Raw genomic sequence first — 12,967 nt, forward strand, 5'->3', positions numbered from 1 at the left:
AGAGTTTATAACAAGTGCTCCCACGTAGTCGTTGGTTAGTAGCACACAGCATTCCGTAGAGGGATGCAAAGCCCCCTATGATGAAGCATGACACGAAGAGTCCTGGTGGTGTGTGAGGGGTATTTAAAGAACACTGTGTGCTCCCCACCATTGTAGGGACCACACCTAATACTTAAACACTGTGGATTCTTTTTGTTTATACATATTACGGTCGGGGAGACCAAATCCACAATCTCTCCACTCCCTCTTTGTTTTCTTTATGACCTAGATATTGGCCACAGAAATTAAACAGAGTGGAGTACTAAAAGGCACCGGGATCCTGGCCCTAGGAACTATGCTCCTTTTCAACAGAGTAGATAAAATAAAAAAAATCAGGGATTACTAATGGACTTAAAGCTCGATTTGACTGTTAACACCTAGACCAATGGTTCTTTACCTGTGGTCCCGGGACCCCTGCCGCTCCGCAAAGCAAAGTCAAGGGGTATGCAACTGCTTAGAAAGTTGAATACTATTAACAGATTAATGAAGTGTATAGAGATAAAGAGACAAAAAGCAAAATTTAAAATGTCAAAACATTCTATAAATGTGAAACATATGTACTAAGAGGGACTCCAAAATATTTATCAAGGTGCCAACATTCCCATTAGAAATAACATTTAGATTATGTAAATTGAATAAAATATTTCAACATTTGTATATTTGTTTTATAGATTCTTGTTTCTTTATGTTTATTTTGTGGTTCAAATCATCGATAATGCTTACATGCGAGTGCCAGACTTCCCAGGATTTCTACAATGATTCATTGAATCATCTTAAGATCACTAAGAATGCATCTAAGTTTCACTGTTTGGATATAGGCAATTTAAACCCTTTGTATCTTCAAAGTTGGTTTAGATAACTAGAGTATAGTTGGGCATTCCCAAATATTTAATGAGCAAGCTGCAGTAACTGCAAATTGGTTCAAAAAATTCCTGTTGTGCTCGAAATATAGAGACAATGTATTGGGAGTCCAACACTCTCTGCACTGTCTGATTAAAAATAAACGTGAATATTCTATAATGCAAACCACAATGAAGGAGTCATGACACACTGACACACACACACTGACACACACACACACACACACTGACACACACACACACACTGACACACACACACACACACACATACACTGACACCCCCCCCCCCCCCCCCCCCCACACACACACACACCTACACCTACACCTACCTACTGGCCAAATAAACTTCACCATTCCAAGACAGACCCTACTCAAAACCATGCCTTTCACAATGCTGGTTGCTCAGCTGTGGAATTTTCTCCGAAGCCACATTAAAATCAACAAATGTTCATGGCGTTTTAGGTGGAAGGCCAAAACATGCCTGCCTCCAAAATCAGTTAAGATTATGGATGGGTGTGTTATGTGGGGAAAATTGGTCTGTTAGCACGTTACCTCAATTGCAGACAGTCTTGTGCAAATGTATCCTGGTACATTTGTACCTGGCTAGCAAAGGAGAAGTGTGCAGGGAGCAAGACCTGGTTCCATGGATGGGTTGTGACAAAGGAGAAGTACAGTTAGTGGCATGGTGTGAAGTCAGTCCATTTGCAGGAATGTTCCTAAAAGAGGGGAGGCTTCAATTTCTCCCTTGTGGCAGTGCTGTTATGACGTCAGACAGGATGTTGTTCCAGACCCCGAGGACACAGGCTGAGAAGGCTTGCTTTTTCTTTCTACCATAATTTGTCTCGAATCTGGGAATGTCAGAACTCCTCGTCTGGCATTGACCGCCAGATACTGTTTGTTTGTTAGCTAGCTCAACAGTGGTCTTGGGTTAATGGCCTTATAAATGATGCAGCTGACCCTGAAACTGAGTTGTGTTTGCACAGCAGACAGTATAGATCCTTTTCGCCAGGGTGATGTATGATTATTTCAGCTCTTTCGTGAGCAGTGCTATTGTGTGAAGGATGCCTCTTTAGAGAGCATGGGTGGTCTCTAGAATTCTGTTGAGCAGGGCATTGCCTCCGTCTAGGGTGGAGAGGCCAAGGCTTGAACTACTTTTCTAAAGTCTTCTACTGGGAGAAAATGTTCCACTTTTTTCAGGATAAGCTTTAGAACTAGGCTATTCTAGTTTCGTGGCAACGTTTACTTTGAGTGAGAATTTCATGCTGTGGGTGAATCTGAGTAATGTTTCCTATTCTATTGATTGGGATTTAAGCAGGACAGCCGTGACTACGTCAGAGAATGTTTGGCATTGTTGGGAAACAGGAGGAACTCTGTCTTCGTGGGGTATAGCATCAGGCTGATTGTTGACATCCAGGCATGGGTCAATTAGAGGCAGGATTTGAGTTTCTATTTGTTACAGGTTGAGGAGACTTTGAATTAGAGTTCGGTGTCATCAGCATATTGGCTGATTTTAATGGTGCTGTGTGCACAGAAGCTTTTTATTATTGATGTGCTCCTGTGGCTGGGTGCAGAGTGCCTTCCTGAGATTTCCAACAATGGGGAGATGGGATATAGGATGCAATTTGGGAAGTTTGGTGATCTAGTGTATTATTTTTTAGCAGAGTGGGGCTCTGTCTGTTCTTGAGGTTGTCTGGGGAGAAGCTCAGAGTAAGCGAGGTGTTGAAGTAGATTAGGGGGTTGAGGGCTTCACCTGGCAGAAACTGGATGAGGAAGGATGGAAGTAAGCCATCTTTGAAAGAGGTAGAGTGACTTCAGAACGTTAGAGAGGTTTGTGTCAAGAAATAAAGTACTGAATGTTGTAAAGTTATATGTGTTTTGGCACATTATTGGTGATGTGGATGACTGATGAATTGGTGATGCTAAATCAGATTCAGCTTACTTCGTCTGTGACCAAGTAGTGGATATCTGTTGTATCAGTAAACTGATTATAGATTAGAGGTTTCACGGATGAGGCTGGCTCACTTAAGAGGGTTTTGCTTCTGGCGAATGCTCAATTAATGGGTGGTGCAGTTTGTAGCTGTAGCCGTGGTGATGATGGAAAACAGCTGGAGTGTAGTACTTTCAGAAGAGTATGTTCCTCTGCTATTTTGTTTGTTTGCATTTCTTCTCATGTCTCCACATGGCATGCTTGTTTCCCGTAAATTCTTGGGTGTGCTATAGGTGTTGATAGATTAGGCTGGAAGTGTTCTACTTGATTCTTTAGAGTGGTGTTGTAGATATTGAAAGGGTGTTAACGCCTGTTGAGTACTGAAAGTGTTGGGGTAGCTTAATTAGTTCTTGTTGGAGTGCTTCTAGGTGGATGTCTTTGAAGGAGCGGAAGATACATTTCTCTTTTTTCTTCTGCTCTTCATGTGGAGGGGTGGCATGTGTTGAGGTGAAGGGGATGGTAAGATGATCAGTTGTGGAGTATGGGGGCTGGCAGTGGATAATGGGAGATGTAGAGAGCATGAGGTCCAGCGTAATTCTGAGTCGTTATGTGGTATTTTAATTCAAGGCTGTTGGGAAGAGAGTTAATGGCTTCCTTCACGGTTTTGCACCTGGAATAGCTAAGCAGATTGACGCCCCTGATGTTGGAATCGGAGTGTTAGATGGAGACAAAGATGCTGACGTATAATAATGATCCTATTTAGTCCTTGTGGGTTCTGTATTTCTGTAGATGAGATGAAAAGGGTTTACTTTCCGGGATGTGAGGGAAATGTGGCAGGATATAGGTGGGGCCCTGCTGAAAATGGTGTAGGGCTATGTTTAGTTGTGTATGTTTTGTAGCTGCGGTGCATGCCTTGATTGCTGTATTCAGAGGAGAGGAGGATATCAAGAAAGTGTGTGGAGTTGGGAGGGAACCAGGTTAAAAAAAAGATCATCTACATGGTGGTGAGTGACATCAGGAGCGCCACTGATTGCTGAGTATCTGTTAGTGAGCATGATTTGAAGGTGTGATGTGAGTGGTGCGTATTTTCTAGTGAGTGATCTACTGATGAGGTTGTTGGTGTTAGATAAGCAAGTATGGTAAACGTTTGTGAGTTTTTGGTGTGGTGGGAATGGTGTATTTAGTGGCGTTTGAAAGACACATTATGAAGGTAGGCTTACCTTGGCAGGAGAGCTTCTGATCCTAGGTGCTTCAAAAAGGAAATGCCTTTGTCTTGGCCACCCTTAGTATGGGATGCTCGGGTAAGGGACGCCTTGGGGACAGCCCTCTGAAGTCTGAACGGTGGGAAAATGCAGTCATGTCACTTCTTGTTGGGATGGATGCTGGGAAATCTGGCGATGATTTTGTGCACAGGTGAATGCTGGGAAATTAAGTTTACCATAACATAACTAATAAATGTTCATGTTACACTAGAAAGAGCAAACAGGGGCCTGATAAATGTTCTGCTGGGAATAATACATTTAGTGTTATTGAACGTTGTAGGAAGGTGGATATCTGACTATGGTTACCCCCAACTTTTTGCCTGGTGTTTTGCTGGTTTTTCGACTTAGTTGACCTGGGACCCCGCTATTCAGGGCCCCAGGCCCACTGGTCTCTCTGTAAAATGGATTCCATGTACCTTAGGTGCATTTACCAATTGGTACTGGGCCACCTTATCAGTCCCTGTACAGTATACCTTAGGTATCCAGGGCATAGGTGTACCCAGGGCCTACCAGGGGCTGCAGCATGTATTATGCCACCCCTGGCTGGCCATCCAAATCTGACACAACTGGCTGCACGACAGCTGGGGCAAGGTGGTGTAATCACCCTTTGCTTTAGATATAGTATTCCTATATCTAACCCTAAAATGGACACATGTATTCCTATCAGTCACTCCTATGGCAGGCCTTATCAATCCTGAAGGCAGAGTGCTTGGAATTATGTGAGATGGTGCTCTGGCATGAGCTGAGCCCGTTTGCAGCTTGCGGAACCAAGTCCTAATAGCTGTTCCATGATAACGCGTACCATATACTCTTAAGTGCATTATAATCCTCGCGGTTATTTCTATCTTTGGTATCGCTTTATCAAAACATGTCGAGTAAGGTGTCATACGAATTGGAATACTAACCCCTCGCCAGAATTGGCGAGGGGTTAGCATTCCACCCTTCTAGAGGGACACGACATGTAAGTAACTGTGAACCCCGGTTAAAGTTAACTCGAGCCTCAGCATCACAAAATGGATGCTGCCACCACAGACACAAGTCTGACCTCCTGCTGCTGGGAGTCCTTCCAGCGAGGAGAGCTTGGACAAAGGGTTTCCTGTCAGGGGCGGTGCTAGCACCATCCCAGACAGGGTTTTGTGTATCTCAGGTAGGCAGGGCTGAGAGGAAGGTGACTGCAAGTGGCACCCCGGTGCTCACTGTGCATATGCCGGCTTAAACCAGTTCCAGGGGCACACCAGCCCCTGAGCTGGGGAGAGACCGGACAAAGGAGAGGGGTGTAACCACCCCCCTCCTGGTCCCACCCATGGGCAGGACCTAGTCGCGTGCCTGCCCCTTTTCTGAGAATAAAGGTAGGAGCAGGCCCCCTTCCCAGATCAGATCATCTTTGAATCCTGAAACTACTTTCTACGAAAGGAACTCAAGACTTCTTCTCAAGATTTCTCCCTTGTGACTAAGGAGTAGTCACCCTGCATCAGCGGGCACCAACTAAGTAACCTGCGGTTTGCTGCATGTCCTTCCTCCGGAACCAGACCGACCAGCACGACGAGACCCGGCTTCCCTGGCACCTCTGACCTCTACCTGCATCATCAGCCCAGCTGAGATTCGTGGGTGTGATGAGACCTCGAGGAACCGGCCATCTTCAGAACTGCACTACGCTTATCCAGCACGACCGCCGAGGGATCCTCGAGTGAGTGCTTTGGGGTCTGAGAAGCCCTAACCCTGAGCAGCTCCAGCACCGAAGTCCAGCCCCCCAGCATCCACGAGATCTGCGTGGGGCCCTTCTGCTCTTTGCTGCTCACCGCGTTGTCCGGCCACTTGCCTGCTGGCTTGTAGCCCTCTTGACGACGAACTACGACACTTCCATCGCTGGTCTGGTTGCTCCAGACTGGCCCTTGCTCCCCTCCAACAGAGGAGCACCCCGGACCCTCCTGGTCCACTCCAGACGCCATTTTGAGTCCACCGCGTGGGCTTGCATTTGCCAAGAGTTGTTGCCCCAATCCTGGGTCCAGCATCGCCGACAGCAGATACCTTCGTGGGACAGCTTGCACCTCCATCCTGGTCGCCGACAACGCCTCCTGGTCCGAGAGACTGCAGAGCCCAGCGTCGCCCACTCACCTGGTCGAGGTGACTTCATCCGGTGCCATCCTGGTGCCCATCTAATCACTGGCTAGTGATTCAGAACTCGGTCCCCTCTGCTTACAGGTCGTCTCCATCACCGATCCAGGCTTGGATCACATCAACCATCTTCACTGGTCGCCTGCCAGCAACTTCTTCTTTCAGGCTCCTGGTTCGTCAACGAAGAAACCCGACGACACTTGAACCCTATGCAGCCGCAGCCCCTGGGCTAGGTAAACCGAGTACCACGGTGCTCCAGCGTAGACCAACTCTCTAAGTGTCTAGATCCACTTTAGTTTTTGACCTACCTAGTCGGGTTCGCCCGAGAACACTAACTTTTGCATTTACTAGTATCCATAGACTTTGTCCCGCATTACGTGTGAGAGTTCCCACTCTGCACACGACGTCCCTAGGCCTCCTGCTTCTAATCTAAGGGTTCAGCATTGTAGGCCTAGCGTTTCTAAAGTCTCTGAGAGTAGTACTTACCTGCTAGTAATTTCGCATTCCACTTCCATTATATATGGTTTTTTGTGCCCCTCGGGCATTTGTGTAAATTATGCGACTTTCAGTATTTCTTTAAGAGTTTTGTATTGTGCTTAGCACCCTGTCCTCATAAAGAGTCCAGGGCTGTTGTGTTATAAATAAATATCTGTTTATTTTCATAACAACTTGTGTGGTGTCCTTTCACTTGGTGTTCAAGGGGTATATGTGATGGTATAACAGCTGGCTTAACACGCCCTCTAGAGTTTAGCCTAAAGACTGCTCTTGTCAATGCTACTAGGATAGCTGGTCTATAAGGTTGACTTACAACCAATCATCAATAAGGGTTGTTTGGACTGATACATAGTGATCACTAGAATAGTGATCACTGCATATCAGGCCAACTTCTCACAAACGTGCCTTAGATGCTATAGTATTAACATCATTAAACAGTAATGCACAGATACACTAAGGTGTGTGAGAGTATAGGTGATGGATGGCATATTTCTAGTGAGAGCAATGCTGAAGGTTAAGGCAAGCCAGAGGTGACAATGCTGGGGCACCAACATATTACACTACTAAACAGTGTTTAAATAGTGCTGCTTGAGACTGCTCCCTGATTGTGTATGTTGCACTTTGAATGGCTGAATGATTAACATGCTCTTTGCACCAATTGTAAGGAGTTCTGGGTAAAAGCCATAAAGCGGAATAAAAAATAGAAGCAGTTCAAAAGAGTGTGCAAAGTAGCAGCCTAAGCACATATGAGGTAGAGCAACCACAACATGCATGGGACTGTGGTCGATGGTGCAAAGGTAAAATCAAGGAGTTCGCCAGGGCCAACAGCGAGACCAAAGACGTCCCACCCTCCCAAGACCTCTGCATTAAACTCAGCACCTTCCACCACCACATGATCAGGCAGATATACGACAGCTTTGACACCTAAGACCCTGTCACTACATCCCCCACCACTGCATGTGACCATGCCGCCCCCCAACAGATTGTGCTCAACTGGACTAAGCTCAACACAGACGGCACACCCGAGACCATGAAGAGCATCCACTCAGGAGCCCCATCGGATCCTTGCCTATACCACATCTTCCATAGAACAGTCGCCTCCATCGCCCCCCAGCTTTGCTGCGCAATCAACGGCTCAACCGAAACGGCCACCTTCCCAGACGACAGAAAACACATAGATCAATTACCTGCTGATTAACCATCTGCCCACCTGACAGACATCAAGAACTTCAGACCCATCTCTGTCCTCTCCGTCCCAGCCAAGATCATCGATAAGGCCATCAATGCCCAATTCTCTAATTTCATCCACCCAATCGGTTTCCGAAGCAACTACAGCACAGAGACTGCACTCATTGCCACCACAGATGACATCTGCTTCCTCCTCATTCGAGGCCAAACCAGAGCCCTCATCCTACTGGACCTCTCGGCTGCCTTTGAGACCATCACTCACTGCACCCTAATCACGAGACTCCACAACACTGGCATCCACGACAAGGCACTGGACTGGATCCACTCCTTCCTGACAGGCCAAACACAGCAAGTAAGACTACCCCATTACTCGCTGAGCCTACAGAGATCAGCTGCGGAGTACCCAGGGCTCATCCCTGAGCCCCATCCTTTTCAACATCTACATGGCCGCCCTAGCAACCATCTCCAGAAGCCACGGACTCAAAATTGTCTCCGACGCGGATGACACCCAGCTCATCATCTTCCTCACCAACCAACCCACAGCAGCCAAATCAACTTTCACAACGGAATGAAGGCTGTGGCTAACTTGATGAAAGACAACTGCCTCAAGCTCAACTCAGACAAGACCCAAGTACTCATCCTGGGAACCTCCAGCTCAGCCTGGGTTAACACCTGGTTGCCAGCCGCACTAGGACCCCTCCGACCCCTACAGACCACACATGCAACCTCTGCATCATACTGGACTCCTCGCTCTCAATGAACCGCTAAATCAACGCAGTATTCTCATCTGGTTTTCACACTCTCCGCCTGCTTTGAAAGACTTTCAGATGGCTCCCCTCAGAATCCAGAAAGACAGTCACCCACACACTCATCACCAACGGATTTGACTATGGCAACGCACTCTACGCCCCAGAAACACGTTAGGGACCCACAGAACATCCAAAATGCCGCAGACAGACTAGTTCTAGACATCCCCCTCCGCAGCCAAGTGGCAACACCTGGACAACTACACTGGTTCCCAATCAACAAGAGAATTACTTTCAAGCTTCTCATACACTCATACAAGGCTTTCCACAACGTATCTGAATATCTGAACCACAGCCTTGCTTCATACACACCAGCCAGACAACTCTGCTCCCCCCCTCCCCCCAGCGCCTTCAGACCCTCATGGGTGAGTAGTTGCGCTTTACCATTCCCTGACTGATTGATTGAAAATAATTGTACATGATGGAAACTTCCACATCTGAATAGACGTTTTCAATCATGAACAGAAATAAATTGCAGCCATGAGATGATTCTTAATATTTATCATAGTTTGCCTTCAGAAAATCGTCATAAAATGGAGCACACCCAGAATGACTGCAAAGCAGATGGTCTGGCTTGCTACAACGCGTTGCAATGTGAAATACTTACATTTCTATTTTCCATGGCAATAACATTCTGGTTGCTGTGATGCGTTCACAGTCCCGGGATTTAGCCTATGAGGTTCTTTACAGCAACCTGGTTGCTGTAAAACAATTCAGGAAAGGAGAAATTAAGGTTTTCCCACTAAATGGCTGAATTGTTAGGCAAAGCTAACACTCCAAACACAGTGGAGGTAACCCTACACCGGAAATGCAAACTACTCCCTTGTTTGGGATTCTATTGACGATTGTTTACTGTAACCTAACACAATGGTGAATTTCGAGAAGTCTTCAGTAATAAGTTCAATTTCCAAATACCACTCATTGACTGCATTTCACTTAGAGGAAGTGTACCCAGCAATCAAAGCAGGATCCAGATCATCGCAGCCATCTGCCCTGCTGGTCTTACTGTGACCATGCTACTGAACAAATGTCATTGTATACTTCTGTAACTGCAATGGCTAGGCTGCCCAAGAGCTTTCATTTATTGGCCCATTCTGGGGAGTTTTTTGGTCCAGTCTGGGTGTTCATGTGCCTGGTTCTGTATCTCCACCAGTACTCAGTCAAGGACACATTCCAGACCACAATGGTTGCCTCTCTGCTATTTGTTGGCAGAGCTGTTCATATCATCACGGAAAATACCACCTTCTTGCCCGATCAGAACAAAATGGACAATGTAGATTGACACCTGCTCTGTGTCAAGTTCAAGTGCCCCTGAGCGCTAAATGACAAGTTTTGTTCCTCAGTAGCCCATTTTATAGGACGTGGTAACCTACGTGCATTTTTAAAGGGGCATTCATGGCTAAAATGAAATATAGTTATGCAGACAAATTGCTTTTTCCAATGCAGCTGATCTTCACATTATTCAGACTGATGAGCTGCTGTTCTGAACTTTAGTGTTCGACCTCTGATTAAATTAACAAGCAAACTGGATTTTCTGTCTCAGCAGAGGTGGGGGTCGAGAGACAAACAAGAGACTAAAACATTTAGGGCTAGTGGCTAAAAGCAGGCTGATTGCTAAATGAAGATGTCGTTTTAGCGGCTAGGTAAAAGATTTCTTGCTTTGTTCACAGGCAAAAAGCTGTGCATTTATCGTCTCTTGATTAAAAGATTTCTGAAGTTTATAATTTCCCCAGCTCTAAATCTCAACACTGACAAGCGATATTTGCTGCTTAAAAGACTTTTAATTTTGATATTGCTTTAAAATGTTTGGTTAACTCAGTTCTTCAAAGCCACACTTGGAACCTTTACTTGCCTCTAAACGTTTTGATGCAGTGTTTACTTGAAACCTTCGAACTTTATTGCCTGAAAAATTAACCTGAACAGTGTGCCTTGTGATTATCTTCTTGTTGGATAGGAGGAGAAGGTGCAAGTTGTTATGCAGACCACACTTTCCATACTTTTCTTCTGAAAAAGTGATTATACGGGAACTTAATTTCTGCTAAAGGCAAATATCGGAATGATATTATAATTGGATGCATAACTCTAGTGTTCTTCCCTTGTTTGCACCGATCAAACGAGAAGGGTTGACTCAAAGGTAAGACACCACTCCCCTATTTTGTTTTTTGGACTTTGGAATTTTGGTTGTAGCAATTGTAGGGTGTGTTTCTCAAACACTAAGAAACACAAGGCTAACAAAAGAGTTTTCCTTGCTAGACAGGCTTATTTGTCAGGTTCTATCATCAGCTCACCAAGGTGCACTCAAAAACTAAACCATCTCATTCAAATCAAAGGACAACATCTTTTGCTACCCCGCTGAAGGATGTGTTTCAGTCAGTCAACTGTTTATTCGGAATTTCATCCATAAAAAAAACATAAAAAAGAATAGAATATCACAATTGTTGAGACCCTCATAGATACTGGCATTAAAATAAAACACTCTTTCGCCATAAAAACAGAGGGTCATATGAGCTGCAGCTCCACAAATACCAAAACTATAGAAGTTGAAAGCACTAGTACCATTAGAAGGTTTACAAGGCCTATTAATACAGGATATTAATCTGTTAAAGTCATAATAAAGTGCTTTGGCTCTCTAAAAAAAAAAAAGTTCAGACAAATAGAGAGTATTGTACGAACATTCAAATGGTGGACCTAGTAATGTGCAAGTGCGTCCCCTCTGTTAGTCTACTTATTGAAGAGAGATGAGAACTATACGCCAAACCAATATAGTTTCAAAAGCAAATAAAAGCTGGTTAAAACACAAATGACCAGTGTGATACGGCCTAAAGCTTCAGGTGATTGTTTTCCCTCAATGTCTCCACCGCAAACAAGTACCTGCTCAATGAGAACACAATGTGGATTGATTAGTCACTCTTCAATGCCCTTACAGCTTCGTTATGGCGTCCAAGCCAAGCCTGTTGCTTAAATGTCGAATCCACTATGCTCTTGGAGTTACATAGGCCTTGCAGAAGAGCATATGACCTATATTCTCCTTACAAGGTAAGGAACACATTGGGCATATCTCAATTAGGTATCTCTGGCTTCCTGCAGACCACTTAGAAGTGAAAGAGCTCAATTCATATGTACCAGAGCAAAACGTCAGGTATAAACGTTTTGCCGTCTGTTGTTGTGGTATTTCCAAAAATGGCTCTTACCATGGAATGACCTTGACAGATAAAAACTCTTCTGTTAAGCTCCCCAGCAAGTGATTACAATGGTACTTTGATATAGCACGGTCCTAGCATATGTGTTTTAATTGCTTTTTTGGGGGAAACATAGGTAAATCTTCTGAGTTAGTCCAGAATCTGTTGAGACCCAGCCTTGAGAACCATTGTATGTGCCTGAACCATGGGTAAATTGTGTTCTTATCTAGAATTAAATGTTCCTTCACAGCTTTCTTATAAGGTGCAAATTCTTTAGTTGACCAAAGGCTCACCCAATATAGCAGAGGTCTTAACCTGGTGATGCAACCCACCCTTTTAAGGGCTCCTTCAAAGAACATGGGGATCAGGGGGGTATTCTTAGGGAAATGCATTAGAAACCGAACAAACCTATTCTCACTTAAGGTCAGAATCTCACAATTAGCATGCTCCCAAATTTCTGTACCATAGAGTGCCGCAGGTTGTAAGTTTATATACTTCCATAACCGGGAGTGTAGCTCTTGTGAATGATGCCTTTTGAGACTAGCCACTGATTGGTGCTGAAGGACGGCTGCTTTTGGATATGTGGTGCCCAAGTAGCCTTACTATCCATCATGATTCCCAAATATTCAAAGCTGGAGGCATGTTCTAGTTTCTAATTGTCCAACTATATGTTATCCCAAAAAGACTTGTGGAGTCCTAATACCATATATTTAGTTTTTGATATATTAATCTCCAACACCTTTGATGAACAGAAATCACGAAAGCTCTTCATAAATTGTTTCAGACCCATGGAGTTTGTGAGATTAACAAGGTGTTGTCTGCAAACAGGAGAGCTGGTACACAAACCCCATCTATTTTAGGGACATCTATGTTGCCTCTGAGTAGGGACCCTATAATGTAATTTACGGACAGTGAGAAAAGGGTGGGAGCTAATACACACCTGCCTCACCCTTCTTGTACTGGATTCGGTAAGCTAGTTACCCCTCACAACCCCATCGTACTTGGGCATAATTTTCTTGATGAAGCCTTATTAGTAGGACCAGCAGCACTTCGGGAAAACCCCACCTTTTGAGCAAGGCCCATAACAGCCTCATAG

The 12,967-nt window shown here is 44.9% G+C and overlaps 1 protein-coding gene across 4 annotated transcripts in view; it reads right to left on the bottom strand.

Annotated features, from left to right (window-relative positions):
- NFAT5 (nuclear factor of activated T cells 5) overlaps positions 1-12,967 on the bottom strand; it is a 956,760-nt gene that overhangs the window by 50,906 nt on the left and 892,887 nt on the right. The window lies entirely within an intron of this gene.

Source organism: Lissotriton vulgaris, chromosome 12 (assembly GCF_964263255.1).
Source record: "Lissotriton vulgaris chromosome 12, aLisVul1.2, whole genome shotgun sequence".
In the NCBI taxonomy this organism is placed as follows: Eukaryota; Metazoa; Chordata; class Amphibia; order Caudata; family Salamandridae; genus Lissotriton; species Lissotriton vulgaris.